At 38.6% G+C, this 22,730-nt stretch overlaps 1 long non-coding RNA gene across 1 annotated transcript in view; it reads right to left on the bottom strand.

Moving 5' to 3' along the window:
- Window positions 1-1,609: 1,609 nt before the first annotated feature.
- LOC143678850 (uncharacterized) overlaps window positions 1,610-22,730 on the bottom strand; it is a 59,698-nt gene continuing 38,577 nt past the window's right edge. The window contains exons 2-3 of the long non-coding RNA XR_013173450.1: window positions 2,364-2,527; window positions 1,610-1,712 (exon numbers count right to left, since the gene is read on the bottom strand). This is a non-coding gene — a long non-coding RNA (uncharacterized LOC143678850). The remainder of the gene's footprint in view (window positions 1,713-2,363; window positions 2,528-22,730) is intronic.

Genomic DNA, 22,730 nt, shown 5'->3' with positions numbered 1-22,730 from the left:
CTCTCGGGAACATTCCAGTAGAAAAGAAACTGTGTAATTTTGATGTGTTAAGGAAATAGGGTGTGATGATTTCTTATTAGTAAACCCTCTCCTCCTTACTGTTTGCAATGACTTTTTTTATAAAGACAATGTTTGATTTTTAAATTCTGAATTTAAAAAACATCCTCTTTATGGAGGTTCTATATGAAGTTTTTCAAACAATGACCTCTTTAGGAAGACCCTGGGGAGAAAACTTCCAAGGCTTTAGTGTCAGAATTGGTTGTTTTTTCTAGGCCATAGTTTGACTGCAACTTTATCAATTCTAGGAATTTATTAACAGTCGGGCTCATTCTTCTCATTGGTTCCTAGTCCACGCTTGTTTCCAACAAGTGTAATAAATTCTATAGCATGAATTTTGAGTTCTAACTTTCTTCCTGGCTCTGCCTAATGCTCCCACTCTCATTTTCCCATCGTCTCATTTTTCTACATTTACTTTTTCTCAGCTTTGTAAGCTTTGTTAGCATTCTTAAATCTTTTTTGCAACAAATTATAAAAAGAAAGTTTAACAATAATGGCAAAACCTAACAAAATGTAATAATTATACAGTTAAAAGTCCTGTAAATCACAATTCTTGTAAGATGTATAATATCCATGGCCACGAAGTGGACAGTAAGTTGGCAGGAAGAAAGCGGACAGAAGGAAAAGAGGAGATTTTCCTTTTCTGGGAGCTTACACCTCATGATCAGGTCTGATCCTAGAACAGCCTCTTTTAGTAATCTTCCAACAATCACCAGCCTCCTGTCCCTTAGTCACACACTGAATCCTTCCCTCTCTTTATTGCCCCTCACCATGAACCTGTGTTCATTTCTCTGAATTCCATTAGCCAGAGGGTGCTCTCTTGGTCAGAGCCTGAAGCCAAACTTGTGCAGTGGTCTCTCTTTTAATGACATCCCAGTCAATCCCATTCTGACCACACCTAGCTTTTAGACACATGTTGTCCAATGTTGGGGTCTGCTTTATGTACTACTGCCCAGGTAGCTGATCAATTTGATGGGAAGAGTCATGCCTTGTACTTACTCTGAACCCCTCAAGTATGCCACACTCCTAGGAATATAGCAGTTGATCACTAAGTCCTTATGAATACAACTGAATTTGGTGACTCCAAAAAGGGTAGGAACAAGTTAGAAATAGCAAAGGATAAAGGAACACTGAAGGTCAAAGAAATAACCTTGATTAATTGTGTCTGTGTAGGGGCTACCCCATGAAACCAGAACAGACCACAAAGGGGCTGGCTACAGGACACTTAGAGGAAGACAATGGAAAGAAGGAAGGGAGTTTCTGCTTGCAAAGCTATTTGGAGAAAGGTTCAGCCTCAAACAAGGAAATGTGGAGGTCAGGAGAAAGTCCATGATTTTAAAGGTAGGGAGAACATATAGGAAATGAAAAGAGGATGGGGGAAAAAAAACAACATTGTGCTTACCAAGCACAAGTGGTAGGGACAGTGCCAAATTCTTTATGCATTTTATTCAATATTCTCAACAAACCTGTGAGGTGGGCACAGAAGGAAATAGTCCGTGAGACATAAAAAACTTTTCCAAAGTCACCCACCTCATAAGCGATGGAGCTGACAGCTGAGGCTTCCTGTCTGATGAGAAAGGCCAAACTCCTGATTCAGGACTGTATATCAAGCATCAAAGATGAGGGGTTCAGACAAAGAGGTAAACAGTGGAGATCTTTATGCGAAAAGAAAAGGATATTAAAAGAATGGTCTGAGGACATAGAGTGCAGGGTAGATGTTTCAGGATGAAAAGTCATGAGCACGGGACTGTGCGAGGATTTATACATTCAACCATTACCGAGCTACTTCTTCAAAGGGACCAAACGTGATCTCAAAACAATTTGATATTTCAGATGGTAGCCCTCCCAGTTCCTGTGACAATTCTTTTGAAGTTCTCACTCTTAAAAGAACTTAACTTTTCTTACTAAAATGAAATTTTCCTGTCTTCCTCTTTCATAACATTGTAACTGGGCAGTCCTGGGAGATCAAGAAAACTGCTTATTTGTGTAACCCAATTCACATTAAAAAAAGATATTTCCAAAATATATCAGCCTACTAAGCTCAACAACTAATCATGTGAAAATCAAACCTATAAACATATATATTTGATGGAAAATTTTGCTAAGTTTTAACATTTTTTAATATTCCTTTGAGGCTGTATTTTACCTTTGAAACTGTTCTTAGAGTTATCATTTGAAAAGCATAGCTCTCAATGATTATATCTTCTTTTCCATATACAGTAAATCTACCCAAATCAACTTCTTTCAACCTTTATTTGGCAGAGATTTAAATTCAACAGTTCAAATTTTTTAAAGAAAGAACTCACATCCTGCTTCAGAATTAGGAGAATAAAAGGGTGTTCCTCTCTGGAGACAATTCATTTTCTTGGTGAAAAGAGAAACTCTCTCCTGAAAGCACTCATCTCCTTTCCTCCTTATCCATCAATCTCTTATGAAGATTCAGGAACTGCTTATCTTTGCAGTGCCAAAACTAAGAGAAAAATGAAAAAAAATGAATAGTCAGCAGATACCTCCAATTAGAAATGCAGAAAATTTGGGACCATCTCCACGGCTCCCTACCTCAAGAAACACAGGAAGAAAGTAGCTTTCATGCCCATGCTGAAGTCTTATCATTTTCTTGTTATGACTTCATGTGGTTTCATAAAAGGCTAGGGATGTTCATTGAGTCACCATGTTTATAAAAACAAGGAAGAGAGAAGAGGAAGCCAAAGAACTCCTGGAAAGCCTCAGCCAACTTGAGGAGTAAACCCAGAGTGGTATGGGACATTGGGGAAATTCCTTCAAGGCTGGAAAGCAAAAAAACTGAGATGATACCAGATTTCAAATATATGGTCTATAGCACATTCAAGTTAGAAGTTGAAGATAGAAGTTGAAAAGAGAACTGGTATAGGAGTGAAATATTTGGATCCAAGACCTCTCCTTCTCACCAACTCTGGGTCATCCTTCTCACTTCTTTGCAGTTTCTAATAACAGACATCTATGCCCTGATGCACAGTGATGCTCTCAGCTGTATATAGTGAGTAGTAAGGATGAAGACATTCTAACTCAACATTCCAACAGGAGATACAGCTTTGTGAGACCGTTTGAATTGGGAATCATCAATCCCTTCATTAGTTCTAACCCGTTCTAGCAGATCCCAGTAGGACCATCCTCCATAACCAAGAGGCCTGCTGAGCAAAATATCAAGGACTCTACGCTCTGATTTGTCCCTGAGAACATGGGGTAGCTGGAAAGCAACTGGCCTTTCTCAGCCTTATAGAAATACCCATAACACAGCTCCTGCCTGCTCATGAGGTCCCCAGTCTACCCCCTCTTACCCAAGGCTTTTCTCTTTTCGCCTATCTCAGGTCTCTTCTTCCTTCTAGAAAACTCAATGCTATTTTTAGGTAGCTGACTGGCTTCTACTGGATACCTAAGAACTGCAGGCATCTGAATTCTCTATGTTCGTAATTGAGGTAAGGAGGGGTGAAGTAATCAAGAACAAGGAAACAAAAGTTATTCAATGAGTATTAAGCAGCCAGTGGGACTGGAACAAGGCAAAATAGAGACTGTAAGGACTAAGAACCATCTACACCGGTAGTTCTCAATAGGGAAAAGCATTCAAGTCACTTAGAAATCATCTTCAAAATAAATATATCCAGACATCACCCCAGATCCAGTGAATAAAAATGGACAGGGGTGTGTGTAATTTTTATAAAGTTCCACAAATGATTTAGATGTCCAACCCTGTTTAACGCCTCTGGTTTGATGCACACAGAATTTGTAACTGAGACAGAACATTTATTTTTTGTCTCTTTTCTTTGTGTTCATTTCTAAATATGCAGGTGTGAAGTAATCAGGCACAAAGAAATAACAGCTATCAAGTGACTATTAAGCAATGAACTAAATATGATTCCTGTAAATTTTTGTCTATCGAACAAATTTTCATTTTGAATCTGTAAAGAGTTCTTCTTAAACTTACTTTTTAAATAAAGAAAACATATGAGAATGCATGATGTTTTATAATAGGAAGTCAATTGAGCAAAACACAGAGAGAGAGAAAAGAATTTCTAAGTTGTTTTGTTGTTCCTAGTTTCTGCCTGTTGGTTTCAATTTGGGTAGCTCTAATATATCTGGCTTTCAGAAGAACAAAGCTATTAGCAAACAATTTTTTTCAGGTCATCAGTCTGATCATCCACAATCACATGCTTGGAACAGAAATGTAGAAATAGAAGATTTAGGAGATTGAACTGAATCTGGACTGACCCCTGGAAGATGTACTTTGTCATTTGGCTCTTTCCCCCAAAAGTCAGATATCTCAAAAAAAAAGATTAGCTTATTAATCATTCTGTTTAGTTGTACACTTATTCAAAAGCCTTTACAAGTGAACTTCAGAAGAAAGCTGTCATAGATATGTGAGGAGTGGGGGAGGGTGCATGGCACATTGGCATAATATTTATGGGGGACAACCCCACAGAGACGTTTTGACATTCTATTAAAGATTCTGAAAGAGCCATAGGGTTTTGAGCCTCCCATACAGGCTGGTCCTTGTCAGAGGTGACTTTCCTGGCATTACCCAGCAAAAAAGGGCAGGAGTGGGATGGGAGCTCTGAGTGGGAGTCGGGGTAATTAACAAGTATGACTGGAGAGGTAGGGGGGCTGTGCAGGCACTGCTGTGGTTTAACTAAGTTTTTCAGTTTTGAGTTGTTGGGGGCCCCTGAGAGCTAGGAAAGAGATATTTTGTGGAGAGACTGTGCCAGACACGAGTTTTGCAGCCTTCCCACCAGAACTCTCAGGTCACTAGAAGCAGGCAGTGAGCTGGTGGAACCATTGGCACCTTGGAGTTTCAGGCCAGTGTTTTCAGAAGCAACATTTTAGAGTTGGGGTCAGGTTTCTCGACGGTTTTCTAGTTCTCAACCGAAGTTTTCTTTCTCTCCAAGTCTAATTAAGGTAATCGGAAAACGAGTTTAGTATATGTGATTTCTGAGCATATTGAAAATTTTTAATTTGCAAATATGAGTGATCTCCGTGTAGATTTATACTCATTCTCCCAGATGTTATTTAGGTTTTACCTACAGTATGAAGCTTCCTCTCGTTACTAACAACAGTGAGGCACTGAAACTTTGTGCCACCAGTGAATTTTATGGATATCTCTGTTACATCGAGGCACACTCATTATACTGTCGTTTACAACAATGTAAACTCGGTCTTCTTGAGGCACAAGCCATGTTTTATTTGTGTGATAGCTCTGTCCTTGATTGAGCCTACACTCAATAAGTATTGTCCCAAAAGCATACAGAAAAACAAAACAATGAGACAGAAGAAGAGTGAGAAAGGAAGGGGGAAAGGGAAAAAAAAGGAAGAAAAAGGAAATCCTTTATTTTATATTCAAACAATTATTTCTAGAGGAAAGTGACTCAGCTCATCTTGTGCTGGACTGAGAATCATTAGAATAAGCCAAAATACACTTTTCACATGAAATAGAACAAACAGTAAGTCAAGTTTTCTTCCTGTAAGGCCATATCTCAGAAAGAATGCATGCCTTAGAAATGCCTCTGGTCACCATGTCTGGGGATCCTCTGTCTTCCTCCTCAGAAAGACCAGGCTGTCTGCTAGAATAAAAGCCTTTAAGAATGGTCTAAGATGCACATCCCAGTTTTCCAAGCCACCAGAAATACAAGGCCTTATCTATAACATCTGGTCAGTAAGTTCTTACTGAAAATATGTAGAAATGCCTTGAAGGAAGAGGCGGTTAGTCTGAAAATAGAGTTAATTCCAATTCAGGAAAAAGTCCTCTATGCCAAGTGCTCCAGGAAGACTGAGGAGAGCAATTTTAGGCTTAGCTGTCCAAGTGAGTACCGCTGGCCGGTACTCTTTCCAGGGAAAAATGACTACATAGTGAACAAGCAGCTAGTTTTAGCAGAACTGTAAAACTGTCTTGAACTGGGGACCATGAAGGCGTGATCTTCAAAAAGTACTTTACTGTGACCGTGGACTTGTGCCTGTCCTTTTGAAAGACAATTGGATATAAGTTCAGAAATTGAGATTCTAGGTCTGTTGTTGACAGTACATATCTGTGTGCCTTTAGCCAAGTCATTTAAGTTTTGGGTGCCTCAGTTTCCTTATCTCTTCAGGACAGATAATAATTCCCGATATACCTCTGGATTTTTATAATTCCAAATGGGTATGTGCTTCAAATCTCAACAGTTTAATTCCCTAAAGGTTCTGTAGCAATAGTTCTTGCCCCACAGACAATAAAAAAAAAAAGAAAGAAAGAAATTTTTATTGACTAAATGGAGGGTTGTGGGACACAATGAATTTTCTGTCTTAATTTTATGAGTTAGAAGCAAGTTAGCCATTCTTTCGGGGAGATGTTTTGATCAATGAGACAAAAAGTGTGTATGAATATCCAATAGCTTTTCAAAGCTTAAGTCATCATGAAGTCTTTTGTTTTTGTATTGTTTCTGTTACTGTTTTTATTAACCAGATATTTTAAGGAGTTTCTCCCTATGACATATTTGGACATTTGACATTGTATTTCTTTACTTTCCATATATCATAATGGGAAGAAGATGGCAGGAATGAGATAAGCAGTAAAGAAATGCTCAGTCTGATAAGTAATTTCCAGCTGTTATCTTTTTTCCTATTATATGGGTTCACTAAATTGTGAAATAAGGCTTGGAATAAAAGTATCATAGATGGAGATGCTATTAAGATAATAGCAAATCCTAGCCCCAATTTGGAGATACTGGGGTAAAAATATATATATATATGCCTTTATTTTCAATCAACCACCTCCCTTCCACTCCAAGCATAATCCCAACTACATCTAAACCATTCCCCCTTTTAAGTATTTTACGATCAAGAATAAACATGTTTGAAGGACTTTTCAAATCTTTTACTACATTACTTATTCATTTTGTGAATATATGTTGTTCCAGTTCTTAATTACACAGCTAATAAGCACCTATGTATTTAGGTAGAATGATTGTCAGTTATCATCATTAAAAACATTCAGATGTCCATGTATATTCACACATGCAGACATTTTACAAAGTAAATTCCATGGGCATATTCCTTTTCCTCCATCAGCCAATAATAACTTTAACACAAGTCAATTATTTTAAATGAAAGATTTCCTGTCTCCCATTTCTGCCTCTGAAAGCCCACCTGAAACCCTTACATCTCAAAAGGATTTACTCAGGACTACATATTTTATAGGTACCAATAAATGGTGAAGAGCTATTGTTTAAAGAAAAAAAAACAGTATCACAGACCAGACACATATATAAGAATCCAAGTAAGCAGCAGAGAGCTGGGTTAATAAAGGGACAAGCAATACTGTAATTTATTTTAAAATCCTTCAATGATACAGTAATGATAGACTTTATTGAACACTTCCTAAGTACAAGTTTATCAATTCAAATTTCACAGGATTTCAAAGCAAGAATACATTAGGTATCTGGAAGGCAGAATGCCTGAAGATGGACCAATGGAGGACAGAAACTCTTTAATGAAAGCAAGAAAAAAATGACAGAGATGTGAGAAAATAATGTGATTGCCTAAAAAGGGGTTAATTTCCTTTCTTCAGAGAGGGTTAAGCTCTATGGCTACTATTGAATGGGTGCTCTTTTAGAGGCAAATATTAGGTAGATCATTGTCCATGCAATTCAGGAGAGCACCCAGGTCCCACAGGAGTGATTACTCTACAAGTTTCACTTGTGTAACTGGGACAGTATAGTGATTGCAGAAGGAGGCAAGTGGTTTTTTTCATACAAAAGTAACCCAAGAATTATCAATATTGAATGGTGGTCTGCATGCTTAATGTTTGGGAATTCTTTCCCCATTTATTCGATATTTCCATGAGTTCTGGGGAAAAAAAAGAATGTGTCACTTATTAAAAGTCAAAGTGTCCAATTACCTAGAGAAATAATATGGAACTTGCATGAATGGAGATAACATATGCACAAATTTGAATAAGGTAATAATTCCCACTTCCAGGAGTTCACAGTCTAAAATAGGATTCTTAATCTGGAGTTTATAAACAGAATTCAAGAGAATACAGGAAGCTGAATGAAAAATATGTACATATTTATTTCCAGTAATTGTTCATTATAATTTAGCATTTCCTTCCATTATGAATGTATGCAATGAGATAACTTAAATAGTATTAACAATACCTGTGATCTTGCCACCAATAGAAATCACAGATATTTTTCATCTTTACAGTTTTTACAAATACCATAAGCTACTGAATTAACACTTACCCTTGGGCAACAGTACCCAAGATCCATTTATGCTCAACACCAATGAAATTACATTCATTTTAGAACTACCAATAAATATTATTATTTAAAACTTTAGTAAAGAAGAACAAATCACTATCACATATTGGGGATTTTTTGATATGTGATATCTGTATTTCAATATAATCAGTTCCTTTATGATGCTATATGTTTTATATATACATATAAAAGCATTATTCTGAGAAAAGGCTCATAGGCTTGACCAAATTGTCACTGAGTTCATATCACAAAAGATTAAGAACTTCTGGTCTGAAAAGATGTCAGACCAATGCATAGCTTCTGTACAAGCCTGGTATAAGAGGCTGACTGCCCTGTGATAAAAAGGATTTTAAAATAAATTACAGTATTGCTTGTCCCTTTATTAACCCAGCTCTCTGCTGCTTACTCCAGATCCTTCCAATAAATCCTCTTTCTTTGTATACGCTCTAGAGTTCATATCTGATCATTACAACCAAAAATCTCATCTGATACAATATTTAACCCATATTTGTGTACTATGATTTTAGTATGTGTTACAGAAAAAAAAGCAAAAGATCACTATCATCTGCTCAATTTTCTAAAAGGTTGTAAATTTAATAATATTGAATCTATTCTACCCCAATAGACGCTATCATCTATCTTATAGCAACTGCCAAAATCACAGACCCAGTACCTAAAAAGTATTAAAAGTGGAATTGCCTTGAAAATCAAGCTCCATGAAGTGACAGCAATTTTCTTGTACTTATAAAATATAAACCATCATGAATTTCTCGCTATGTAATGTGCCTTTTATCATCATTCTCCTACTATCCCCTAAATGACTTAGCAGGGTAATAGATAGTGATTGATGGATCAGTGGTGTAGAATTCAAGAACAATTCTATTTGCTCTTCCATGGACCCAGAAGAATTTAATGGTTGAAAAAAGAAAAGCAGCCTCTTAAGGTGGCCATCCCATGACTTGAATACCCAAGAACAATGTTAAATTGAGATTCTAGGGGGTAGAAGGATAGTTCTCTGGTAGAATTTTCACCTGCCATGTGGGAGACCTGGGTTTGATTCCTGACCCATGCACTTCCGAAAAAAAAAAAAAATTCAATGAATGGTGCTGCAATGGGATGGGCACATGGATAAAGAATGAAATGTGACCCCCACCATACAACATACAAAAAAAAAGTGAGATTCTAGAGCAGACATGGAAAATAGGTTCCATCTCATATGCCCACTGTGCTACCTGGAGCACAGTAATGAGAAACACCTTAAGGCTACATCCTGGTTCAACCTGAAAAAAAACGCCATGATTCTTGACAATGTTTGTCAAGGGCACAGAATTGGTAACAAGATTGCTATGTATCTTCTATCCTGGGTTTACATATTTTCATAAAGTATCAACCAAATCAGACCACATAGGAGAGTTAGGCTATAGGAAACCCCTTCTTTTGTCTGTTAGCTGATTCTCTGTAAATTCAAAGTTAATTTTCAAACTGCCTTGGGTGATTTCTTAGAGGCTTAGATAAGAGGTCCAATATCAATGGCTCAGTGACAGACAGGAGAACTAAAGACAAAGTAGTAACAAAGAATTCTCTTGGAAATCTCATCATGTACCAGCTGACCAAATGCAAACTTATTTGTGTCCATCTGTATACCTTGAACCCATTAGCAATCACCACCCCTCCAAATAATGAGTGAGAAAAAAAAAAGTCATCAAACATTGGCAAACTCTGGCTAGGATTCAAAAACAAATGTCTCTTCCTAGTTTTCCACTCTCAGAAACTAGTGACTGTCTATACTGATAAACACTCTGGCACTAGCGGCCTCCGGTATTTCTTCTTTCTAGTCATATAGTCCTTTTGAACAAGGGTCACTCTTACTCCCAAGAGGAAAGTCGACATGACTCACTTTATGAAACTGAAAGTACATCATGTCCATATGAACACTGCCTGCTTTATAACCACAAAACCACATCAGAAGAAAGGATCTGCTTAGGAAGGAGACAAGGTAGCGGGCCAAACAAACTCATCCTCCATCCCAAAGGACAGCTTTCAGGAGGACCATAGGCTCCTCTGAAAAGCAGGAACCCAAAGCAAAAGACAAATGTCAATGGCAAGTACAGGCACGGTTCTTGGTTGCTGGTTGCTGAACATATTGAAACAAGAGGCCTTCCAAGGCACAGTTGTGAAGTATTGAGGTTTGTTCTTCATTGTTATTCCCTTTCTTTTGTCATTTCTTTCTCCCAATTTGTATCCTCTTCCTAGGTGCTAAATCTTGTTGTTGATGATTTTGGAGAAGAAGGAAGTAGAGCTTTGATCTGGATTGGATGCTGTCAAGAAGCAGGGATGCTTCTATGATTTAGTATCTTATAGATTCTTACCTAGAAGGTGTTAGGAATAAAGCAAGGCTAAAGCTGTAATTCGTGAAGAAGCAGCAATCACTCACATTAGCCATGATAGGAACATGTTTGGTCATTTTTGAACAACACTCTTCTTTTAGTCTGTGTTCAGACATGATTAGGAAGTGGACTTGTTTTTATCTTGCTCTATCATGGTCACAGAGTGGCCGTGTCACATGGTGCTCCATGAAATTCTTTATGTTCATGAAACATAATACCAAGGTTTAGCAGTGAGTGTAGAGCCAGCTCTGGCCACACTGTATCAGTCAGGGCTGCAAATTTAAATCTGGATCCTGCAGTATAGACTCTTATCCTCCCTCCTACCTTCAGCTTAAAACTTTCCTGTGCCCCATCACCTCCTTGGGATCTTGCACTCCTTCAAGTAGCATAATCAGGAGACTTAATCTTGGTTAACAAGTTTAACATTTTATCCTCAAAATGCTGAAGGGGAATCACGTATTTCCATTGTAATAGTGACCTTTCAGAGATAAAAGTTGAACACAGATAAACCTTAGTAGCTAGACTGGGATAAACTAGAAAAGAATACCTTTTTAACTTCTCCAGTTAAAACATAAAGGCAAATGACCTCCTCTGCCAACACACAGAGCCAACTCTACATTTCCTACCCATGGTTGAACTTCCAGGTAACCAACAAAATGAGTCTTGTCCACGGCGCCCCCCTGCTGTTTTCTCCAGCCCGTGAGATTGGTTCACCATCCCCAGTTTTGTGAGGATATTCACCTACACAGAATCTCTTCTCATCTAGCTGACTGGTTTCTTCTAATTTTCCTAGTTTTTATATGGAGACGTTATTTTGGAATTATCATTGGAACTGGACTTCACAATCGTAATGAGCTGCTTTCAGAAATAAATAATTGTTCCGAACAAGCCACCTACCCTTGCCTGTCTTTGGACTACTCCGGGCACTAAGTAGGATATGTGAAGCCTTGTTATTTCTCCTCACGGTGCTCTACTGCCACCTGCTGAAAATTCATACCCAGTCAAGACACTCAAGTTTCCACTGACTGAAATTCTACACACCCTCAGGCAGTCACAAGGCATGTACCCCTACAGGTGTCAACCCATAAACACCCCATAGGCATCCAAGGCTCCCAGAAGAGGCTTAGCCATTAGAACTGCCAGGAGAAGCCCTCACCTTCCTCCTCCCTCTTCTGCCTCCCTAAGCCCTAGTACTAGTTAGAGAAAGACTGCTGGCTGAGAACCCAGTTATTGGACAAGAGTCCACACTGACACAGAAGGGGAAATGATAATAGAAAGGCTCTGTGCCTCTGGAGGACGTAGGATCAGCCCTAAGGGATGAGTGAAACTGGAATTCCTGAGGACTTCCTGCTGCTGCTTCACAATTTTGACTACAGTTGGTCATAAAAAATAAATGCTTTTCCAGCATTCATATTAAAGAAACAAGAAACAAATGTCCGTCTTTTTACTTTCTTCTTATATTGGGCCAAACATTGCATTTAATCCTCACAATAATTCTATTAGACAATATATCAATTGCTCCATTTTTCAGATAAGGAAAATGAGGCACAGAGGGGCCAAGCAATGTGGCCAATATCATCTCATCAGTTAAGCGAAAAGTTAAAGTTGAGCTTCAAAGAGTCGACCTCAGAATCCATGCTTTTAGCCGTTGTGCTTTTCTAACTCTTACTATGCCACCTGACTCACTGATTACTGGAGAAGTGAGAAAGAGAGGAAGAGAAGCATCCTAACCCTGTCCTGAGCCTGCTCCATCCTCCATTTCTAAGCACCCCACTGCCCTTGGACTGGATTCCCAACTTCTAGCAGACCAAGGAGCATGGAACATCAGTCACCCTCTTTCTGTGATCCAGTTTGTTGTAATAAGAAATCAGCAGGAGAAATGCAATCTGAATTCTCCCCAATTCTAACTATTGAAAAACAAGTAATGTTAGGTACGTAAGTAGAATAATAATTTTTAAATATAACATAAAAGCTCAAAGAAGCAGATTTTTGAAAAAAAATTATTAATTTTGAAAACTAAAGTAAGCTCTGATGACGCTTTCTATATACAAAATAAACCATCAGGGTCATCAAAACACTCACTGTGCTGGATTTCAGAAGTAAGGATACCAGGAAGGGAGGGCTTGCAGCCCAGCCAACTCCACTGAGTGACCAACTCCATTGGCTCCTCCTTAGGGGAGAGGGAATGTCGAGGGCTGACTCAGGACTGAAAGTGTGAGACACTCTGAGGGAAACAGTTATACACTTGGAAGGGGAGATAGGAAAGGATGAACTTCCTCAAAAGACACTAAGACATGAATCTCTGTCACTGGCAGAGATCGGGAAAGGAACTGATAGACTGTTCTCTGAATATAGATTACAAAGTCATCTCCAAAGGACTCCAGCCCAGAAATGTGTTTTAATTAGCTCACACAGTGCTTCCTAAACGGTGACTCAGTTGCCCACAATTAAAACTTAGGTAATTTCACGTACCTTTTTTTTTTTGCATGGGCAGGCACTGGGAATCGAACCTGGGTCTCGGGCATGGCAGGCTAGAACTCTGCCACTGAGCCACCACGGCCTGCCCAATTTCACGTACATTTTTACTTGCAATCTCTCCTGTAAAGTTGGGGGATCTAGTAATGCTGGCCCCACACCTCCACATGGTAACAAGCTGAGCTCTCCTACAGCGTTTATTTAGCTTCCCTCTGGGACTCTAGAAGCCTTTGATTTGCAGGACTCTGGGGCAGGCTGCCCCAACACAAGGGCAGTGCACCATAGCAAAACTGTCCATCTGCTGCCACTCAGCCCACACATGGGGGTATGACCGTAGGGCTTCATGGCCCTTCACCCTATTCAAGAACTCCCATAATTTGATGCCAACTTAGCATCTCACCATTGTTTCCCATTATTTTTTTCCTTTATCCTGCACTGCAGCCACACCTCAGTTATTCACTGTACTCTAAATATTCTTTCCGCTTTGTGCCTTCTGTTTCAAATGCCTCCTCCTCTCTGCTCCCCATCTTTATATGTCCAGTCTGTACCCATCCTTAAAGGTCCAGCTCCAACCCTACTTGGTCAATTCCCATAGTCAGAATTAATCCCTCCCTCCTCACACATCATTAGTGTATTCATCCTGTGTAGAATTGTCATAATCTGATTTGTATCATGGTTAGTCTTTTGGTCCTCATCAACGTGTGAACTCCTGAAAGCCAGAAATTACTCCTTATTTGTCTTTGCAGCCCCCAGATCCTAACCAAGTTTCTTGCCTATAGTAGATAGAATGTTGCAGAACATCAGTTAAATGGGCGTTGGCTATTACTGCCACCTAGTGACCATAATATGGAATTGCACCTAAGGACATTGCCAGCTATCAATAGGAAATACTAACATTTCAAATCTATTCATACATTCATTTCCTTTCTTTCCTTTCATTTTTCTGTCCTTCCCTTCTCCCCTCTCTTTCTCATTTTCTCTTTACTTCCTTTGTTTATTCATTCATCAAGATTTTTTTTATAACTTCTAGGTGACAGATTCTCTGACCAATTAGGAATAAATGTGAAGTGAATAGATTTAGAGGACTTTCAGTGTCAGCCAGGATGAAATGAGCTCACTAATATCTTTCAGTATATCTGTTCCTAATTACACCTAAAAACTCTGGACAGAACACAAAAATCAACTTCCTAAGAACTCTAAAACGTTAATAGCGAGCAGATTAGAAGTAGTGCCTAACTTGAAGAAAAATCCATCCAAGGGTGATTTTCTTTGCTGCTTTACTGTTGTTTCCCCCGTCTGACTCAATGGTAGCTCCAGCCTAGAAGTGGGTAGCAGGCACAAAGCGTCAAAGCTCTGCAAGTAACATTGTCTTTCCGGCCAGAGAATGGAGAAATGAGCTCCCTCTGAATGAGTTGGAAAGGAGGAGAATTTCCACTGGGGCTTTTTTTTTTATTATTTGCTTTTTTCTCTTCCAGTTCTGCAGAGAGGACAGCCAAGTCATGATCTGTAGTGTTGTGGTGGCATCAGAGATTCCAGCACCTAAAACCCTGAGAGAAAACCTATTATTTCTCGTCAGAGGAACTGCAAAAAGGAAAGCCTGTGGTATGAAGAGGGTGGAGGGAATTACCATTATTATTTTCTCTCTGTCTCTTTTCTCTCACAACTTTTCACTGAGGGCAGCCCCAGTCACATGGAATTATAGGCAATAGGGTTACTAAAACTTTGAGACAAACACTCTATTCCTAGCCAAATGATGAGGAAGGGAAGTCCCCGTGGGCCAGAGAGTTTGGTGGAAATACTGGAGAGGAAAGTGGGAGCAGAGCAACCCTTAAGTATGTGTATGAACCAGCACTAGCCCTGGTTCATGCCTGAGCAGCATATGCACAAGACAGATCCAAAGAAGCATAGTAAAGACTTTAGAATTATACCTGATACGTGTAGTCTGAACCTAATAAGATAACTTATCTGCAAAAACAAGACCAAAAAAAAAAATTCCCCAGAACATTTCAAACAAGATCTAAAGCCCCCCGCCTCAATATAATATTCAAAATGTCTGGATAAAATACTAAATCACCTGACAAACAAAGAACCAGTAAAATGTGGCCAATTAAAAGTATTTGCAAAGTCCCCTTCAGGGAATGGTGAGAATGGGGAGAAATTCAACTACCCCAAATTGAATTCTTGATATTCTCACAAGCAGTGTGGACAACCAAAGCTATAGGCTGAGCCCCCAGTCTTGGGGTTTGTTCATATGAAACTTAACCCCACAAAGGATAGGTCAAGCCTACTTAAAATTTAGGCCTAAGAGTCACCCCCAAGAGAGAGCCTCTTTTGTTGCTCAGATATGGCCTCTCTCTCCAGCCAACGCAACAAGCAGATTCACCACCCTCCCCCTGTCTATGTGGGCCATGACACCCAGGGGTGTGGATCTTCCTGGCAACGTGGGACAGAAATCCCAGAATGAGCTGAGACTCAGCATCAACGGATTGAGAAAAACCCTAGAATGAGCTGAGACCCAGCATCAAGGGACTGAGAAAAGCTTCTCAACCAAAAGGGGGAAGAGCGAAATGACACAAAGTGTCAATGGCTAAGAGATTCCAAACAGAGTTGAGAAGTTATCCTGGAGGTTATTCTTATGCATTAAGTAGATATCACCTTGTTATTCAAGATGTAGTGGAGAGGCTGGAGGGAACTGCCTGAAAATGTAGAGCTGTGTCCCAGTAGCCATGTTTCTTGATGATGACTGAATAATGATATAGCTTTCACAATGAGACTCTGTGATTATGAAAACCTTGTGTCTGATGCTCCTTTTATCTACCATGTCAACAGACAAGTAGAACATATGGTATAAAAATAAATAATAGGGAGAACAAACGTTAAAATAAATTTAGTTTGAAATGCTAGTGATAAATAAAAGCAAGGGGTAAGGGGTATGGTATATATAATCTTTTTTTTTCTCTGTTATCATTTCTTTTTCTGTTGTCTTTTTATTCCTTTTTCTGATTTGATGCAAATGTTCTAAGAAATGATAAATATACAACTATGTGATGATATTGAGAATTACTGATTATATATGTAGAATGGAATGATATGTTAATGTTTTTGTTTGTTCTTAATTTTTTAAATTAATAAATAAATTAATTTTTAAAATGTGACCATTATTAAAGGAAATGACAACTGACAGATGCCAACCCTGAGTTGACCCAGCTATTAGAATTGTCAAAACCTTTAAAGCAGCTATTATAACCATGCTAGTAGAAGTAAAGCTAAATACTCTTGAAAAAAAATGGAATAGAAACTTTCCGCAGGTAAATGGAAACTACAAAAAAAAAAAAAAAAAAAAAAAGGCCAAATGGAAATCTTAGAAGTAAAAATATATCAGAAATACAAATTTCACTGGATGGACTCAAGGGACATAACAAGAGTCAACAAACTTGAGTACAGACAAATAGATATTCTTTTTTTGAAAAATTAGAAAGGGAAAATAATGGAAAAAATAGCCTCAGGAGATTATAGGAAAATATCAAAAGCTTTAACATTTGAATCATTGGAATCTCAGAAGACAAAAAGGAAATTGTTAAAGAAGACTATTTGAAGATATAATGGCTGAAAACGTACTAAACTCAGTGAAATAAATTTATATTCAAGAGGCTCAACAAACTCAAAAGAAGATAAACTCAAAGAAAACCTTACCTAGGTATATGTATTAGTCAGGGTTCTCTAGAGAAACAGAACCAACGGAGAGATCTTCAAACATGAGATTTAGAAAAATGTCTCATGCAACTATAGGGACCCAAGAGTCAAAATCCATAAAGCAGACCATGAGGCTGACAACTCCAATGAAGAGCCTTGACGATCTCCACAGAAAAGGCTGGCTGGCTGAAGAAGCAGTGAAAATTCTCTCTCCTCCCTTAAAAATCTTCAACTGATGGGATCAAATTCAACTGGATTCTCTCCTTTGTGGAAGACACACTCTTAGTTGATGGTAGATGTAATTAGCCACAGGTGCAAATCAACCGACTTGATTTAATCAACCAGACTTCTGGTTTATCAACCAGTGATGAAATATCCTCCCCATAATGCCTAGGCCAGGACTTGCCTGCCCAGACAACTGAACACCATCACTGGCCATGTTGATAACTGAACCCAACCATAGTAATACATCAAAAAGAAAAATCAAAGATAAAGAAAGAATCTTGAAGGCAGCAAAAGAAAAATGCACTGCATACACAACAATATAATTCAAATGACTGCAGATTTCTCATCAGAAACCCAGAGGCCAAAAGACAGTGGGCAAAATATCTTTAAAGTGCTGAAATAAAATGTCAAACCATAATTCCATATCCAGCAAAAATTATGGTGAAACAAAGGCATTTTAAGATAACGGGACGCTAAGAGAATCATTGTCATCAAAGCTGATCTTGGAAATGATACAAGACAGAAACTTGGAACTTCAGGAATTAAGAAGAAGCAACAGAAATGACAAATATCATGGTAAATATAATAGTGTATATTTCTCCTTTCAACTATGATTGCCTGTTAGAAATAAAAATTATAGCATTGTCTGATGACATTTCCAATGCATGCAAATGTAATATGTATGACAACTGTAACATAAGGGGAGAGGTATAAAGGGAACTACATGGTTATAAGACTTCTACTTTTACTTGAAGTGGTAAAATATTAAATCCAAATAGTCTGTGCAAGGTTAGGTAAATATAATATAGTTCTTATAACAACCACTATAAAAAACAAATACATAAAACCAATATAGAAATTCAAATGCAATGTAAAAAATATTCAAATAATATAAAATGAAGCAGAAGGGAGTTGTCATGGTTAGAGACAGGTGTCAACTTGGCCAAGTTGTGGTACCTGTTCATCTGATTGGGCAAGCACTGCCCTGTCTGTTGCAATGAGGACATTTCATAGGATTAGGTCATGATCACATCAGCTACATCCACAGCTGATTCCATTTGTAATCAGCCAAAGGGGAGTGTCTTCTGCAATTAGTGATGCTAAATCCAATCATGGGAAGCCTTTTAAGGAGGACTCAGAGGAGACAGGTTCCATTCCTGCTTCGGCGGGTGAGCCTCTCCTGTGGAGTTCATCCAGGCCATCCATTGGAGTCGTCGGCTTCGCAGCCTGCCCTGTGGATTTTGGACTCTGCGTTCCTACGGTCACGTGAGACACTTTCATAAATTTTATATTTGCAAGTGTTCCCTGTTGATTCTGTTTCTCTAGAGAACCCTAACTAATACAGGAGTTAATAGAAGGATAAAAGCAGAGGGGGAATTACAAAATGGATTTTTAAGATGTTTTACCATTTTATTAAATGGTAATCTAACCATATCAGTAGTTTTAACTGAATATAAATGATCTAAACATATTAGTTGAAAGATAAGATTGTCCAATTGGAAAAACAAAAGGATATGCTGTACACGAAACCCACTTTAAATATAATAATATAGATTCAAAGTAAAGAAAAAAGTAAAAGACTGAATAATGATATACTATGAAAGCATTAACTGAAGGAAAAAACAGCTCACTTTGACTATCAGTAAAGAGTAGACTTCCAAACAATGAATATTACAGGAGCTAAAGAGAGATATTATATTAGTGTAAAGGGTCAGTACACTAAGAAGACATCACAATCCAAATATGTATGAAGCGAATAACAGAGCTTCAAAGTACATGATGCAAAAACTGGTAGAAAGAAAGAAGAAATGAGCGAATCCACATTATACATGAAGACATTGAAACACCTCTCATTAACCCATAGGACAAATATAAAATCAACAAGAATTGAGGAAACCTAAGCAATACTAACAATCAACTTGGCCTAATTGACATTTTCTTAAAAATTCCACCCAACAATAAGAGGATACGCATTCTTTTCAAGTGCACATGTAACATTTATCAAGGTAAACCATATTCTAGACCAGGGATTGGCAGACTCTGACCTGAGGATAAATCTGGTCCACCACCTCTTTCTATAGTTTTTTTGAAACACAACTATCCTCATTTATTATTTTGTCTATGGATGCTTTTCTGACACAACAACTTGAATATTTGCAACAGAGACCATATGATCCTCAAATTAAAAAATATTTATTATCTGGTCCTTTATAGAAAAAAGTTGCATATACCTGTTCTGGGCCATAAAACAAACCATAACTAATTTAAAACAATAAAAAAGCACGCAAAATATGTTCTTTGATCGTATGGAATTAGATTAGCGATCAATTAAGGATAACAAGTGTTCTAGTTTGCTAGCTGCTGAAATGCAACACACCAGAGATGGACTGGCTTTTAATAAAAGGGGATTTATTTTGTTAGTTCTTCAGAGCAAAGGCAGCTAACCTTCAACTGAAATTCTTTCTTACGTGGGAAGGCACAGGGTGATCTCCGCTGGCCTTCTCTCCAGGCCTCTGGGTTCCAACAACTTTCCCTGGGGTGATTTCTTTCTGCATCTCCAAAGGCCTGGGCTGAGCTGCAAGTGCTGAGATGAGGTATGCCGAGCTGCTTAGGCTGTGCTACGTTATGGTCTCTCATTTAAGCACCAGCCAATTAAGTCAAACATCATTCATTGCAGCAGGCCCACCTCCTAGCTGACTGCAGATGTAAATCAGCAACAGATGAGATTCACGTACCATTGGCTCAAGTCCACAGCAACAGAACTAACAGAAGTCCACAGGTGCCTTCACCTGGCCAAGTTGACAACTGAATCTAACTACCATAACAAGTATATCTGAAAATCCCCAAACACCTGGAAATTAAACAGTACCCTTCCAAATAACCCACTGGTACAAGAAGAAGTTAATTCAGAAACTATTTTAACTGCATTAATAAGAAAACACAACATACCCAAAATTGGGGGGAGAGGTGCAATTAAAGAAGTGCTTGGAGGAAAAGTTATTACAAAAAGAAGAAAAGTCGGGCGGGCCACGGTGGCTCAGTAGGCAGAGTTCTCGCCTGCCATGCCGGAGGCCCGGTTCATATCCTGGTGCCTGCCCATGCAAAAAAAAAAAAAAAAAAAAGCAAAAGAGCAAGAAGAAGAAAAGTCTCATGTTCATAACATATGCTTCTACCTTAAGAAACTAGAAAAATAAGAGCAAATTAATTGCAAAGCAAACAAGAGGAAGGAGATAAAGACAGGATAAGTCAATCAAATCAAATTGAATACAGACAAATATAGATAAAATTAATATAGCCAATTTTATTAAAAGAACAAAAATATTAATCAACCTCTAGCCAGTCTGACCAAGAAAAAAAAAAGAGAAGACACAAATTTCCAATATTGGGAATGAAAGAGGGAACCTCACTGCAGATACTATAAACATGAAAAGGATAATAAGGGAGTGCACAAATTGTGTCATGGTCATGCATTCTGCAACTTACATGAAACAGTATGAATCCTTGAAAGACGCAAACTACCAAACCTCACTTAAAAAATAGATAAACTAAGTAGTCTTAAAATTCTTTAAATTTGTAGTTAAAACCCTTCCAACAAGGAAAAGTACAAACCTGAAAGTCTAAAGAAGATATACAGACAGCAAATAAATACATGAAGAAATGCTCCACATAATGTCATTAAGGAAATGAAATATGACTACACATTTATTGGAATCCTAAAATTTTAAAAACTGGAAATACCAAGTGCTGGAACTTTCATACATTGCTGGTGGGAAAACAAACAAACAAAAAATAGTATAGTCACTTTGGGAAACAATTTGATGGTTTCTCATGAAGTTAAACACACACATAATATGACTCAGCAATCTTACTCCTACATCTTTATCCAAGAAAAATAAAAACGTAGGTTCATCCAAAAACCTGTATGCAAATGTTTCAATCATAATCAATAAAAATTGGAAACAACCCAAACATTCTTCAGCTAGCGAATGGATAAATAGAATGATACAACTATACAACGGAATAACACTCAACAACAAAAAGGACAAACTATTCATACATGCAACAACATAGATGTATCTAGAATGCATTATACTAAGTGAAAGAAGCCAGACTCAACATGGCCAAGTAAACAACTGCTGAAAATCTCTCCCAGGAGATTCACCAAAAAGAAAAAAGAAAAACTCTGAGTTGTTCAGAAATCTGGAAAAGGATATGAACTGGAGAGAAGCCCTACAAATCCCAAGTTGAAGAATATCAAGTAAGAAATTTCTACCCTTGACTGACCGGTCCTGTCCCCTCCCCCTCACTCGGTCTCACAGTGCAGAAGGGGAGAGAAACAGCAGCAGGGACCCCTCCCAAGGGGGGCACAGAATATAAATTCTCTCACAGCAGTGGGGCAGACCCTCCTGTTTTGGAGACCTAGAGGACAGGAGAGAGCCTTTCAGGTCAATGAAAGACAGAGTATGAGAATATGTGGACTGAAACTGTTTCCACCCTGGGTCCAAAGTCCTTCCCCCACCCCCTGTGAGAAATGGCAGCAGGAGACCCAGTTCCGGCCTGGGGGGAGGCAAGACTGGAACAGCTGGAGGTGTACCTGCCACATATAAAGTGGGGGACACAGACATATTGAGCCAGATTTTGGCCAGCAATGAGAGGAAACAGGATACTTGCAATTTCAGCCAGACCTGGAGAGAAGCAAACTGAGGATGCTTAAGTTATCAAACATCGCCATCTGCTGGGTAGAACAGAAAGTTCAAGGAAAATGAAGGGCTTTTTCAGAGAATCTCCAAAAAATTCTTTCAGGTGACTGCAATGGATACACTCTCCGGCAAGGGACCCACCCCTGTTTTGGCTGAGAAACAAGGAAGAGCCAATTGTTAAAGCAGTGCCCTAAAACAAGCACAGGTCTTGCGGGATGGTGCAAACAAGACCACCACTGGGTGACCAGTTTGACCTACAGAGACACTGCTGTGGTGTCCAGTGCCTACTCCCATCTCTGAGGCAGGCCACTGCAGGTGCCTGTTTTTGGGGGAGACTGGGGAGCAGAGCAAATCTGACAATTGGCTGGTGACGAGATGAACAGACAGAGAACAGATCCAAACAGCAGGAAGACCCTAGGCAGAAGAATTAAAATGACCACTAGAATAGACTAAGCAAGAAAATCAGATGCCTTGACACCAGAAAAATCATGATTCACACCAGGAAGAACGAAGATATGGCCCAATCAAAGGAACAAACAAACACCTCAACTGAGCTGCAGGAATTGAAATAACTCGTTATGTTTATACAAATCTTATAAATCAATTCAATGAGTTGAAGGAAACTATGGAAAAAGAGATGAAGGATATAGAGAAGACACAGCGTGTCCGCACAGAACTCAAAGGCTTGAAAAAAACAAATGACAGAATAGGAAAAAAAGGTTCAACTGAAGTAGTGAAAAACGAAATGGAGAGTACAGCAGCAGATGTGAAGAGGCAGAAGAAACCATCAGTGAGCTAGAAGACAGGGCACCTGAAATCCTACACACAAAAGAACAGATAGGGAAAAGAATGGAAAAATTTGAGCAGGGTCTCAGGGAACTGAATGACAACCTGAAGCATACATGTTGTGGGTGTCCCAGAAGGAAAAG

The sequence above is a fragment of the Tamandua tetradactyla genome, chromosome 4 (assembly GCF_023851605.1).
Source record: "Tamandua tetradactyla isolate mTamTet1 chromosome 4, mTamTet1.pri, whole genome shotgun sequence".
Lineage (NCBI taxonomy): Eukaryota > Metazoa > Chordata > Mammalia > Pilosa > Myrmecophagidae > Tamandua > Tamandua tetradactyla.
The sequence above is the reverse complement of the archived record's forward strand: the minus strand, read 5'-3'. Positions and strand labels throughout refer to the sequence as shown.